The sequence below is a fragment of the Schistocerca gregaria genome, chromosome 6, assembly GCF_023897955.1.
Source record: "Schistocerca gregaria isolate iqSchGreg1 chromosome 6, iqSchGreg1.2, whole genome shotgun sequence".
In the NCBI taxonomy this organism is placed as follows: Eukaryota; Metazoa; Arthropoda; class Insecta; order Orthoptera; family Acrididae; genus Schistocerca; species Schistocerca gregaria.
In genome coordinates, this window is record NC_064925.1 from 293,974,858 (window position 1) to 293,987,412 (window position 12,555).

Sequence of the window (12,555 nt, forward strand, 5' to 3'; positions counted from 1 at the left end):
CCTCACAACCTGGAAGAAGGAAATCGAAGAAACGTGTGTGTTGATCTTGAGAGAACACCCAGTGGTTCAGTCGTGCGATCACACTTGATGAATCCCGGATTTTTTTTAGTACGATCCTGAGACAGAGAGGCAAAGTGAGGAGGAATGACACACTGAGACATCTCCTCGACCAAAAAGTCTTCAAATGAGCTAATCAAATATTAAAATAAGGCTGATATACTTTTTTGACAGTAGGGGTATCATGCATAATGAATTAGCTCCTCCAGGACAAACTGCCAACCAAGTGTTTTAAAAAGATGTCCTTGAAAGGCTCAGAAAAGAGGTGAATCGAGTGAGACCGGAAATTTCATACAAATAGATGCTGCATCACGAGTGTCCCCTACGTCACATGGCCACTTCCAGCAAGAAATTTTTGACCTCAGGAGGCATTCCTGTTGCTCCACAGCTCCACTATTCATCTGATGTGAGTCCTTCTGAATTCTTTGCTTTTCCCGAAATTGAAAAATTTCTTAACAGGACGTCATTTTGGGGCTCTGGAGAACATTCAAAAGAATGTGGCCGACGTGTTAAAGGCCGTACCAGTTGAAGCCTTTCAGATCTACTATAAAGACTGGGAACTACGACTCTGCCGGTGAATAGCTGGCGAATGGAACAGCTTTGGAGGGAACAATATTCTTGTTTTAAAAAAATTAAAATTTTGATATATAAAAGATCAGTCTCGTTCCTTTTCTCACACACCTCCGGTAACCACTTGACACTCCTCCGATGCTAGTTGCCACCATGCTGGCCTCTAGAACTACTTCGCAGATTTTCTCTGTAAAGGTGCGTTTTTTAAAAATAATCATTAAATGTAGGAGGGTTCTACAGCGGGCGTGAAATGGAAGGGATGAGAAAGCATAGCCGCGCGGGATTAGCCGAGCGGTCTCAGGCGCTGCAGTCATGGACTGTGCGGCTGGTCCCGGCGGAGGTTCGAGTCCTCCCTCGAGCATGGGTGTATGCGTTTGTCCTTAGGATAATTTAGGTCAAGGAGTGTGTAAGCTTAGGGGCTGATGACCTTAGCAGTTAAGTCCTATAACATTACACACACATTTGAATTTTTTTTTTTTTTTGAGAATCATAAACATCCTTTGCTGCTTCAGATCGCATTAAAACTTTGTTGAATGGTTTTGAATGGTCCTGAGTTCTTCCTAGAAAGGGATCAGGCCACGTTCATCGAGGATGTAGCCCCATAACATCATTAGAAAGGGTCTGAAACGTCGTGCGGTTGTCAGCTGTGTCAAAGTTTGTGAATAACGTGGCCCTGTTGCTCATCCCACTGAGAACTGTCGCTTCGACAGGAAAACGGGTGGTTTCATTGACGCCCTTTAAACCACCCCTCTGAGTCAATATGTCTGAAATCTTTTCCTCGACCACCCATAAAAAAAACAAGAAAACACCGTTATTGCAGCGCTGGGTGTTGCCTTTCTGAGCTCCATCCCAAAACAAGGGGTGAAATGTGGGTAAGGTGTGACGATCTTCGCACCCACCGTGGCGTTAGGCTGAATTGTGGGGAAATTTCGTGCTAATGTTACATCATTAGTCCACCTTACAAGTCATATGAACCTGTGAACCTCAGAGTTCTGGTTTTCTTTTCTTTTTTTCTCAAACGCCGCTACCCTCCTCTATGAAGCGTTGTCGAGTCCGCGGGTAATGTCGCAGGGCGTCACGCTTTTCCACCATTACAGAGGAAGTTGGTAGGCACCTTCAGCCACATTTCAAACTTATGCGTTACAATGGGAAACAATTACGCGGTTTATACACTACTGACAATTAAAATTCCTACACCAAGAAGAAATGCAGATGATAAACGGGTATTCATTGGACAAATATATTATACTAGAACTGACATGTGATTACATTTTCACGCTATTTGGATGCACAGACCCTGAGAAATCAGAATCCAGAACAACCACCTCTGGCCGTAATAACGGCCTTGATACGCCAGGACATTGAGTCAAACAGAGCATGGATGGAGTGTACAGGTACAGCTGCCCATGCAGCTTCAACACGATACCACAGTTCATCGAGAGTAGTGACTGGCGTATTGTGACGAGCCAGTTGCTCGGCCACCATTGACCAGACGTTGTCAATTGGTGCGAGATCTGGAGAATGTGCTGGGCAGGGCAGTAGTCGAACATTTTCTGTATCCAGAAAGGCCCGTACAGGACCTGGAACATACGGTCGTGAATTATCCTGCTGAAATGTAGGGTTTCGCAGGGATCGAATGAAAGGTAGAACCACGAGTCGTAACACATCTGAAATGTAACGTCCACTGTTCAAACTGCCGGCAATGCGAACAAGAGGTGATCGACACGTGTAACCAGTGGCACCCCATACCATTACACCGGGTGATACGCTACTATGGCGATGACGAATACACGTCTCCAATGTACGTTGAACGCGACAGCGCCAAAGATGGATGCGACCATCATGATGCTGTAAACAGAACTTTGATTCATGCGAAAAAATGACGTTTTGCCATTCATGCACCCAGGTTCGTCGTTGACTACACCATCGCAGGCGCTCCTGTCTGTGATGCAGCGTCAAGGGTAACCGCAGCCATGGTCTCCGAGCTGATACTCCATGCTGCTGAAAACGTCGTCGAACTGTTCGTGCAAATGGTTGTTGTCTTGCAAACGTCCCCATCTGTTGACTCGGGGATCGAGACGTGGCTGCACGACCCGTTACAGCCGTGCGGATAAGATGCATGTCATCTCGACTGCTAGTGATACGAGGCCGTTGGGACCAACACGGCATTTCGTATTACCGTCCTGAACCCACCGATTCCATACGATAAACCGCAATCGCGATAGGCTTCAATCGGACCTTTATCAAAGTCGGAAACGTGATGGTACGCATTTCTCCTCCTTACACGACGTATCTCAATAACGTTTCACCAGGCAACGCCTGTCAAGTGCTGTTTGTGGATGAGAAATCGGTTGGATACTTTCCTCATGTCAGCCCTTGTGTGAGTCGTCTGGAAAGCTAATCATTAGTATATCACAGCATCTTCTTTCCGTCGGTTAAATTTCGCGTCTGTAGCACGTTATCTTCCTGGTGTAGCAATTTTAATGGCCAATAGTGTAAAAGTGATCCTTTAATTCTGTTGCGCAGAATAGCTATGAAATAATAGTTGCGTCTGTAGTCGACGCCAAGAAGTCGTGTCTTCGCTTTATGTATGTTCATGTGAAGCAAGCCAAGGAATGCCAGGAGCATTTTTTCTTTTAAGGTATATATAAGCGGCGTGGGCGCGGAGGTGCAGCAAGCGAATCTCAGCCAGAAACTGTAGCCAAACGCTGCAGCCAGCCACGTCGCAATATTGCAACATGTCTCAGCCCGAAGCAGCCTCAAGTGCGACCTGCATGGTTCGTAAGTTTTCCACAAGGCTAATACCAGCCCTCAAAACGGCAAGCGCTGGAGCTGATCCTGGTTCACAAAACATTATGAGTCTATCGTAGTTATACAAGTAAAACAACAAATAAAAATCCAGTAAAAAATAAAAGAGAATAACAAAGAAACTCACACATAAACCTTCACATTTGTAATATATATGGGAATTACATGACAGTAGGTTCATTTAAAACTTTTTTGTGATATTTTTTCGGTGGAGGTTCCTTGATGGATGCTCATCTCCTCCCTGCCGTCGGCTGCCCACTGATACTGACGGTTTCGCTGCAGCGTCGCCCCATAACCTACACTAATCTTCGAGTAAGAATTTACAACTCACATCAATACAAGAACACGCTCCCTGTCCGCGGTTTCAGACAGTGATTGCAAATTCTCAGCAGTCTATATACTTTCTTATTCCAAAACGTCGATTCCACGTGAACTCCAAGTATTCGAATTAGACGGCCCATACAACCGAACTTCAGATTTTGGAGTGTTTCACAGTTAAAGCGTGACGAAGTTTGAGTTTTACTTTACATTTTCCACTTCATATTTACACTGTCTCCTTAATTTGTGTGATGCATTTCGGAAAGAAAGCTTCATCGCTACAAGGGGGGAAAACGTACGAGACTTTGTTACCAACACAGCAGCCATTTTGGAAGACACCATTTAGAAGCAACTCGTCTTTTGCAAATGGAAAGGGAATTCTGTGACATATCACACTATCAGAGAATCGTACGAGGAAGACAATGGTGCCTAGCTTTTGAGCATAGTTTTATTCATTCTCGTGATATGTTGCATTCTGCACAGAACAAGGCAAATGCTAATAATGACACGTGAAGGCTATAATGTGGATCCATCGTATCAACCAGCGTGTTGTAATGTTGTTTGTTGTTATACACCTATTTCTCGTTTATGTGCTGGACAAAATTCCAAAATTCTCGTTATTGATGAATGGCAAGACGCAGTGAGTGCTGCGTTCTGGAGTCTAACTGAAGGATGCCAGAACAGTAGTTTATCTTGTTTGATCCCGAGCTGTTTTTGACCCTCCAGCTTTCAGTTTTTCTCTGCGACGAATCCAGTTTCATGGAACTTCATGAGAAGTTCCACCGCTACACTGTGGAAAAAGGATAATCTGATGGTGGCGCTGGTTGAAACCCTCTGCGATAACATCGGCGCTCATCTCTTCTACTATCTTTACGATCTCTCTGCTTTCGACCCGTGTTAACGTCATCAAGTTTGACGTCACTTGTAAGCCAGAGGTACCATTCATAACTTGAGAATAAATAAAGCTATAATGTATGTAAATAAAAATGGGACATGTTAGTTTATGCAAAATCTTAAGTCTTCACCGATTTTGAAATTTTGACACAACGTTGCATTCGAACACGAGGATGTTTGTGTATACATGTTTGAGTGCCATATAGTATATATACAGGGTGGTCCACTGGGGGTGATCGGGCCAAATATCTCACGAAATAAGCGTCAAACGGAAAAACTATACAGAACGAAACTTGTCTAGAATGTAGGGGAAAACCAGATGGCGTTATGGTTGGCCCGCTAGATGGCGCTGCCATAGGCGAAATGGATATCAACTGGGTTTTTTTTTTTTTTTTTTTTAAATAGCAACCCCCCATTTCTATTACATATTCGTGTAGTACGTAAAGAAATATGAAAGTTTTAGTCGGGCCACTTTTTCCGCTTTGTGATAGATGGCGCTGTAAAGTCACAAACATATGGCTACCAATTTTAGACCAACAGTTGGTAAAAGGTGGGTTTTTTAAATTAAAATACAGAACGTGGATACACTTGAACATTTTATTTCGGTTGTTCCAATTTGATACATGTACCTTTGTGGACTTACCATTTCTGAGAACGCATGCTGTTACAGCGTGATTACCTGTAAATACCACATTAATGCAATGAATGCTCAAAATGATGTCAGTCAACCTCCATGCATTTACCAATACGTGTAACGACATTCCTCTCAACAGCGAGTAGTTCGCCTTCCGTAACGTTTGCACATGCTTTGACAATGTGCTGACGCATGTTGTCAAGCGTTGTCGGTGGATCACGATAGCAAATACCATTCAACTTTCTCCACAGAAGGAAATCCGGGGACGTCAGATCCGGTGAACGTGCGGGCCGTGGTATGGTGCTTCGATGACCAATCCACCTGTCATGAAATATTCTATTCAATACCGCTTCAACAGCACGCGAGCTATGTGCCGGACATCCATCATGTTGGAAGTACATCACCATTCTGTCATGCAGTGAAACATCTTGTAGTAACATCGATAGAATATCACGTAGGAAATAAGCATACATTGTAGCATTTAGATTGCCTTCCTCGCATAATGCCGCACCATACATCAACCCGCCAGGGTCGCTGATGGTCCACTTGTTGCAGCCATCGTGGATTTTCCGTTGCCCAATAGTGCATATTGTGCCGTTTTACGTTACCGCTGTTGGTGAATGACGCTTCGTCGCTAAATAGAACGCGTGCGAAAAATCTGTTATCGTCCCGTAATTTCTCTTGTGCCCAGAGGCAGAACTGTACACGACTTTCAAAGTCGTCGCCATGCAAGTCCTGGGGCACAGAAATATGCTACGGGTGCAATCGATGTTGATGTCACATTCTCAGCATCGACGTTTTTGAGATTCCCGATTCTCGCTCAGTTTGTCTGCTACTTATGTGCGGATTAACCGCGACAGCAGCTAAAACACCTACATCATTCGTTGCAGGTCGTGGTTGACGTTTCACATGTGGCTGAACATTTCCTGTTTCGTTAAATAACGCAACTATCCGGCGAACGGTCCGAACTTTTGGATGATGTCGACCAGGATACAGAGCAGCATACAAAGCACACGCCTGTTGGACATTTTGATCACGGTAGCCATACACCAACACGATATCGACCTTTTCCGCGATTGGTAAACGGTCCATTTTAACACGGGTAATGTATCACGAAACAAATACCGTCCGCACTGGCGGAATGTTACCTGATACCACGTACTTATACGTGTGTGACTATTTCAGTGGCATCTGTCACAAAGCGAACAATGTGGTCCAACTAAAACATTAGTATTTCTTTACGCACTACACGAATATGGAATAAAAATGGGGTTTCCTATTTTTAAAAAACGCAGTTGATAACCGTTTGACCTATGGCAGCGCCATCTAGCGGGCCAACCATAGCACCATTTGGTTCCCCCCTTCAAGCTAGACGAGTTTCGTTCTTTGCAGTTTTTTCGTTTGATGCTTATTTCGTGAGATATGTGGCCCGGTCAATATCAATGGACCACCCTGTATACATATTGGTGATTTTTTGCACTATTCCATGACTTATCCCTTTTCAAGAGAAGCAGTGTAATGTGGACGAAGTCAGTTTCTTTTTATTCGCCTATTTGATTTAATATTTTGATTCTATGTATCTTCAAACTGACATTCACAATTTTTCAATCTTTTTTCGATTTCTATGTTTATTTCAGGAAGAAACAGGAACAAAAGACTGAAAGCCGGTTATTTCATATACCGACTATATTGAGTGGCTTTAACAGTCTGCTTAAACCGGCACACAAAAAGACCGATATGATCGATACCAGTTGTTTCTGCTATAAACGCCATCCCTACCACCTAATACTCCCCGCGGAACGTATCCCTCACAGGGCCAAACGAATGGAAATGGAAAAGTGCGAGATTCAGGTTGTAGGTTCAGCTCCTCTCTGGTGCTCAAACTTTGGTGAAGACTAGCGTTACCATTAGTAGGAGAAGTTCGTTTGGACTTTTGTGACGCCAAACACGCTGAAGTCGTTTCGTCTATTTCCTGAGCGTAGCACAAAACACTTGCGAGTTAATCGTTGCACCATGAGGAAGGTCATCGAACGGAATAACCTCTTCGGAGTCACCGTTGTCGTGACTCAATCGGCTGATGGTGTGGCTTTGAACTTTTTCTTCGGAGGAGAGGTGGTGTGGGGCCACTCCGTTGATTGCTATGTTGCTTCTGGTTCGAAGTGATGAACCCATGTTTCCTGTGACCATATTCCACAAAAAGTACTCTTGAGCAGCCTCGTAACTTACAAGCAATTCCGCACGGATGGTCCTTCGCTGTTCTCTATGGTTTTCTGTTAGGCGGCGAGGAATCCAGCAGGCACACACTTTTGAGTACCCCAACTGGTGGAAGATTGTGTCAGTACTACCAGCAGATACGTCCAGATGAGCAGCGAGTTATTTGATTGTGATCCGTTGATTACCTCGAATGAGAATGTCCGCGTATTCCAACACTGCAGGAGTAACAGCCGCCTGGCGGGTACATAGGACATCGGACAGTTTCGAGCGACAGTCATGCGATGATAACAGATGTCTTGCCCAAAAATTCGCCGTGCTTTTGTTCACTGCCCGGTCTCCAGAGATATTCTGCAAGCGCCTATGAATATCTGCTTGGACTGCACCTCCTTTACAGACACTATTTTGAAGGCTACGGTCGGCCAGGGTGGCCGAGCGGTTCCAGGCGCTTCAGTCTGGAACCGCGCGACCGCTACGGTCGCAGGTTCGAATCCTGCCTCGGGCATGGATGTGTGTGATGTCCTTAGGTTAGTTAGGTTTGAGTAGTTCTAAGTTCTAGGGGACTGATGACCTCAGAAGTTAAGTCCCATAGTACTCAGAGCCATTTTTGAAGGCTACGTATAGCACCGCTACCTATCGGAACTATAGGGGCTGAAACGGGAATGATGTACCAAAGCAAATTCTGCATTTGTTCAACCAATGCTGGTCGATAAAAAAGTAATGCATTGCTTATTCCCGGCCGCGATGGTCTCGCGGTTCTAGGCGCGCAGTCTGGAACTGTGCGACTGCTACGGTTGCAGGTTCGAATCCTGCCTCGGGCATGGATGTGTGTGATGTCCTTAGGTTAGTTAGGTTTAAGTAGTTCTAAGTTCTAGGGGACTGATGACCACAGCTGTTAAGTCCCATAGTTCTCAGAGCCATTTGAACATTTGAACATTGCTTATTCAACGCCGCTCGTGCTGATATAAAAACGTGTAAAGTTGTATTTACACTCAAGTCATGGTCATTCAAAATTATGTGTTTTTTGTGTAACTGGTTATGTCTGCATTTATTGTTATTATTATTAACTTTAATTCCCCATTAAGGAAAGCGTTAAAATTCAATCAATTTTCACTGCACTTTTTTCTGTCTCTTTCCTTTTTCTTCCTGAAAGCCTCTCAAACATTCCCTGTGTTTCTTCTTCCCCTCTTCTATCCAATTCTTTCCTGTTTCCTTGGTTTTCTGATATTTTTCTCGGTATTTCTAGCCATCTGTCATGTCTTCTGTTTAGATATTCAGTTCCTTGAGTTCTTCCATGGTTTCCTTTATGCAGTTGCTTCTCACTGTATTAGTCGTCACCATGTTAAAAATTTCCTTGTTCAATCCAATTTCGTTCATCCTATTGAAAGCCACCCACATGCCTTGCTCATACTGTGGCATCAAGCAGTCTGGCCTGCAATATGAGTGGTCTGCCAAGCGAGTGGAGTTATTCTTATCTATCGAGTTATATCAATGACTGATTATGAGCTTTAGTACTCACAATTAAGCTACAAATTATTCTCCTGTTTGAATATTACGCAACGGAAACGGATAACAGACATCTGACTATTAGTAATTTACACAACTCTGATTGTTAACTACGCACTAGGAATACCACATTTTCTTTCTTAGCCAACGGTTTTGATCAACACATGGCCATCTCACTCAATATGAATGGCCTACACATGATAAATTCTGGATATCATGACTACACACTATTCGAAGAACAAGGCCACCAATCTTTTTCTTTTGACTATCTTTTTTATTCCGATAGATTCTATTATGATTCAAAGATAACCTAAACACACCAATACATTTTATACAACAATTACACATGAGAAACTCCTCCAAGTGGGCATGGCATTACATAGGTGATTCTCTATCTTATGGTCACGTAATTATCTAACGCTATAATGCACTTTCTGGATAGGATGGTGGATCATTAGCTATATCTCACACTTCGACTTTCACACCTATCATTACGAAAATTTACTCCAGACCGAGCGGTCCAAAAAGGAACATGCATAACCCACTGCCTCTGAGCCTGTCTTGCTACTCTCCCATGCAAACTACACATACTTAAATTACATGAAATACATCATGGTTATTATCTAACGCTATAATGCACTTTCTGGATAGGATGGTGGATCATTAGCTATATCTCACACTTCGACTCTCACACCCATCATTACGAAAATTTACTCCAGACCGAGCGGTCCAAAAAGGAACATGCATAACCCACTGCCTCTGAGCATGTATTGCTACTCTCCCATGCAAACTACACATACTTAAATTACATGAAAAACATGACACTGGCAACATACAATACAACACAAAGAATACTGACAACGTTAGAATCACATCACTTCCAGCTTTCCCACTTCAGTCAATATTCATCCCAGTTTCACACAACACTGCCCCACTTCGTAACTTTTCCTAATACTACGAACTCTGGAGGATATATGCACGTCTGCCTGTGCAATGCAAGCCAAGTAGCGTTGCTGGATAGATGATTGACTCGCCTTGCTTCACTCTCAGAGTATTAGAGCTTGAATCCTGCGTCACACGGAAACATAACACGCAAAGTAATATTAATAATATATTCGTCACACACTCGAGTCCTCAACTGATACCATGGACGAATATTTCTCTTTATCCTTTGTCTCATACACAGATTGAGACTCACACAGTACGCACCACGTGGAAGTACTCGTCTCTAATTTCAAGTCTTGCACACGCCATTTCTTAAATATTTCCAACTTATAGTACACACGCCAGTAATTCAGCTTAACTTTAGCACTCGCAAGTGTTTCAACTTAGTACTACACGTGGTTTCATTGTGACCGTTGGTCACTTCCGAACATTACTACGATCCCCTTAATATTACCTGCCTGTCATTTAATTCTCCCACCAAATTCTCCTGAAATAGAGAAATAATTCTTCCAAACTATTCTTAAGTACTTCACATGCATACCATCTCTCCACTCTTTTGTCTCTACGGAGCACACCTAAGACAGGTCTTACCAACGCAAGATCCAGCGCCAGAGTGCTGAAACATGGCTGTTCTTCAGGTCAGCTCGCACCTCGGTCAAGGTGGGGGAGCACCATGTTACCGTATTGGTCAGCCACATTTCAGGCGCTCAAAGCTCAGGTAAATTTCATCTATTTGGTTCCATCAAAGGACCGTCTCAAAGATGATCGTATATTGCACATTCACTATCTGCGGTTAGCAGACGACCATACATTCATTCATTTCACAGATCTCACCAAATTGGATGTAGGGATTTATTCTGTGGGAGTGCACATGTGATCAATTAAATAAATAGTTTGTCATTCTTTCCTACACTGGTATCCGGCTTCGGTGTATTAAGTGAAATTGAGTTAATATCACAAAAAATTTTTTGTTCTGTCAAGAATATCGAAGAATGTTGTACCTATTTTCAATGTCGGGCGGTACTGTACCCTTTCACTATGTATGTGTCCGTAAAACTTTGCCCCTCTTTTTCCTATGTTGTTTGTAGGCGTCTGTGTCTGTTCTCACAGTTCTTTTGTCGGTTTCTTTATCCAGATCTCCTCTTCCTGAACTGACCTGTAGATCTTTCTCAGTATTTTCCTCTCTTGTTTTTCCTTCTCCTTAATTTTCGTTCTTCCCTTGATTACTGTTGCTTCTATGGTATACAAGGCCTTGGTATAGTTACTGTTGTGTCATAATTTGTCATTGTTGGAAATACTTTTTTTTTGTAATGGTTCCATGTAAGTTTGTATGCTTTTTGTAGTTTTGTGATCCTCTCTTCATTTAATATTGCGTTCAGTTCTATTTTCTGTATAGACTCTCTCAGTTTTGAAACTATCTATTTGTGTTATCTTTCCCCACTTTCTCGCCAGTGGGTGGGTATCTGTGGATGTCGTGTCCATGTATTGCGTTTTTTCATATGAAGTTTGTAGTCCTGCTTTTGCTGAAATGTCATGTATTGTCTCTAGAGCTTCCTTGGCTATTGCTCTTTTATTTGTTGTGATGGGTATATCATCGGCAAAGGCCAGACATTTTATGTTGACGATTCTATCATTGTATCTTCTCATTTACCCCATTGACTCCTTTGTCTCATGACCTTATAATTTTCTACAAAGCCGAATTAAATAGAATGGGTGGCAGCTCATCTCCCTGCTTCGCTCCTGTCTTAATTTCAATGGTTCCAAGATATCTCCCATAAACTTTACTTTGGATGTTGCATTTGTGAATCTCTCCTGGATTAGCTTCCTATTTTTGTTGTACACCTTTATTTCTTCCAGTGCACTGAATAAAATTTCTGTGTCTGTGGAGTCGTAGGGCTTCTTGAAGTCGACGAATGTTATTGTGTTGTTCCTGGACTTTTTTGTCTTCAATATTCATCTCAGGCACCAGATCTATTCATGGCATGATCCTCCCTTCCTGAACCGTTTTTGGTATTCTCCTAGCTGCGAACCTGTTTGAGGCTCTAGCCCAGAGCTCGGCAACAGGCGGACCGCGGTCCGTTTACGTACCGCGGAATTTCGAACCTCGGATCGCCAAATATTCTTAAATACAGACCGACGTCCAACTAAGTATCCCGGCGCCTCGTTCGCCCTTGGCTATTAATTTAGTCGAGTACTGAGTAATTTAGAAACTAAACATGTCTGAAAAACAAAAATTTTGTCGAGTTGATCCATTTCATTCTATTTTTCTCGGCGAGTAGCGCCTCCCACCATGCGTCACTGCTCACTCGTTCATTTGTTAAACAAGTCCGAACCTGTCGTTTTAGTCAAAGAGAGCACAGTGGGCTGTCGGTCTATACTTCGTTTCATCAATCGCACACAGGCCGCAGAGCAATTATTCATTTGTTTCACAATTTGTCGTATGAAAAAACCTTTTCCTACATGCATACCTACTGTTGTGTACATAGTTCCGCGTAGTCAGCGTGTACACAACTTTCCCAATAGAGCGCGCCCCGCTAAGCACAACAGCGCAGGTGCAGCGCTCGTCCATCTCCGCACTACCAGATGGCGCTGTCTTAGAGACGGACCAAATT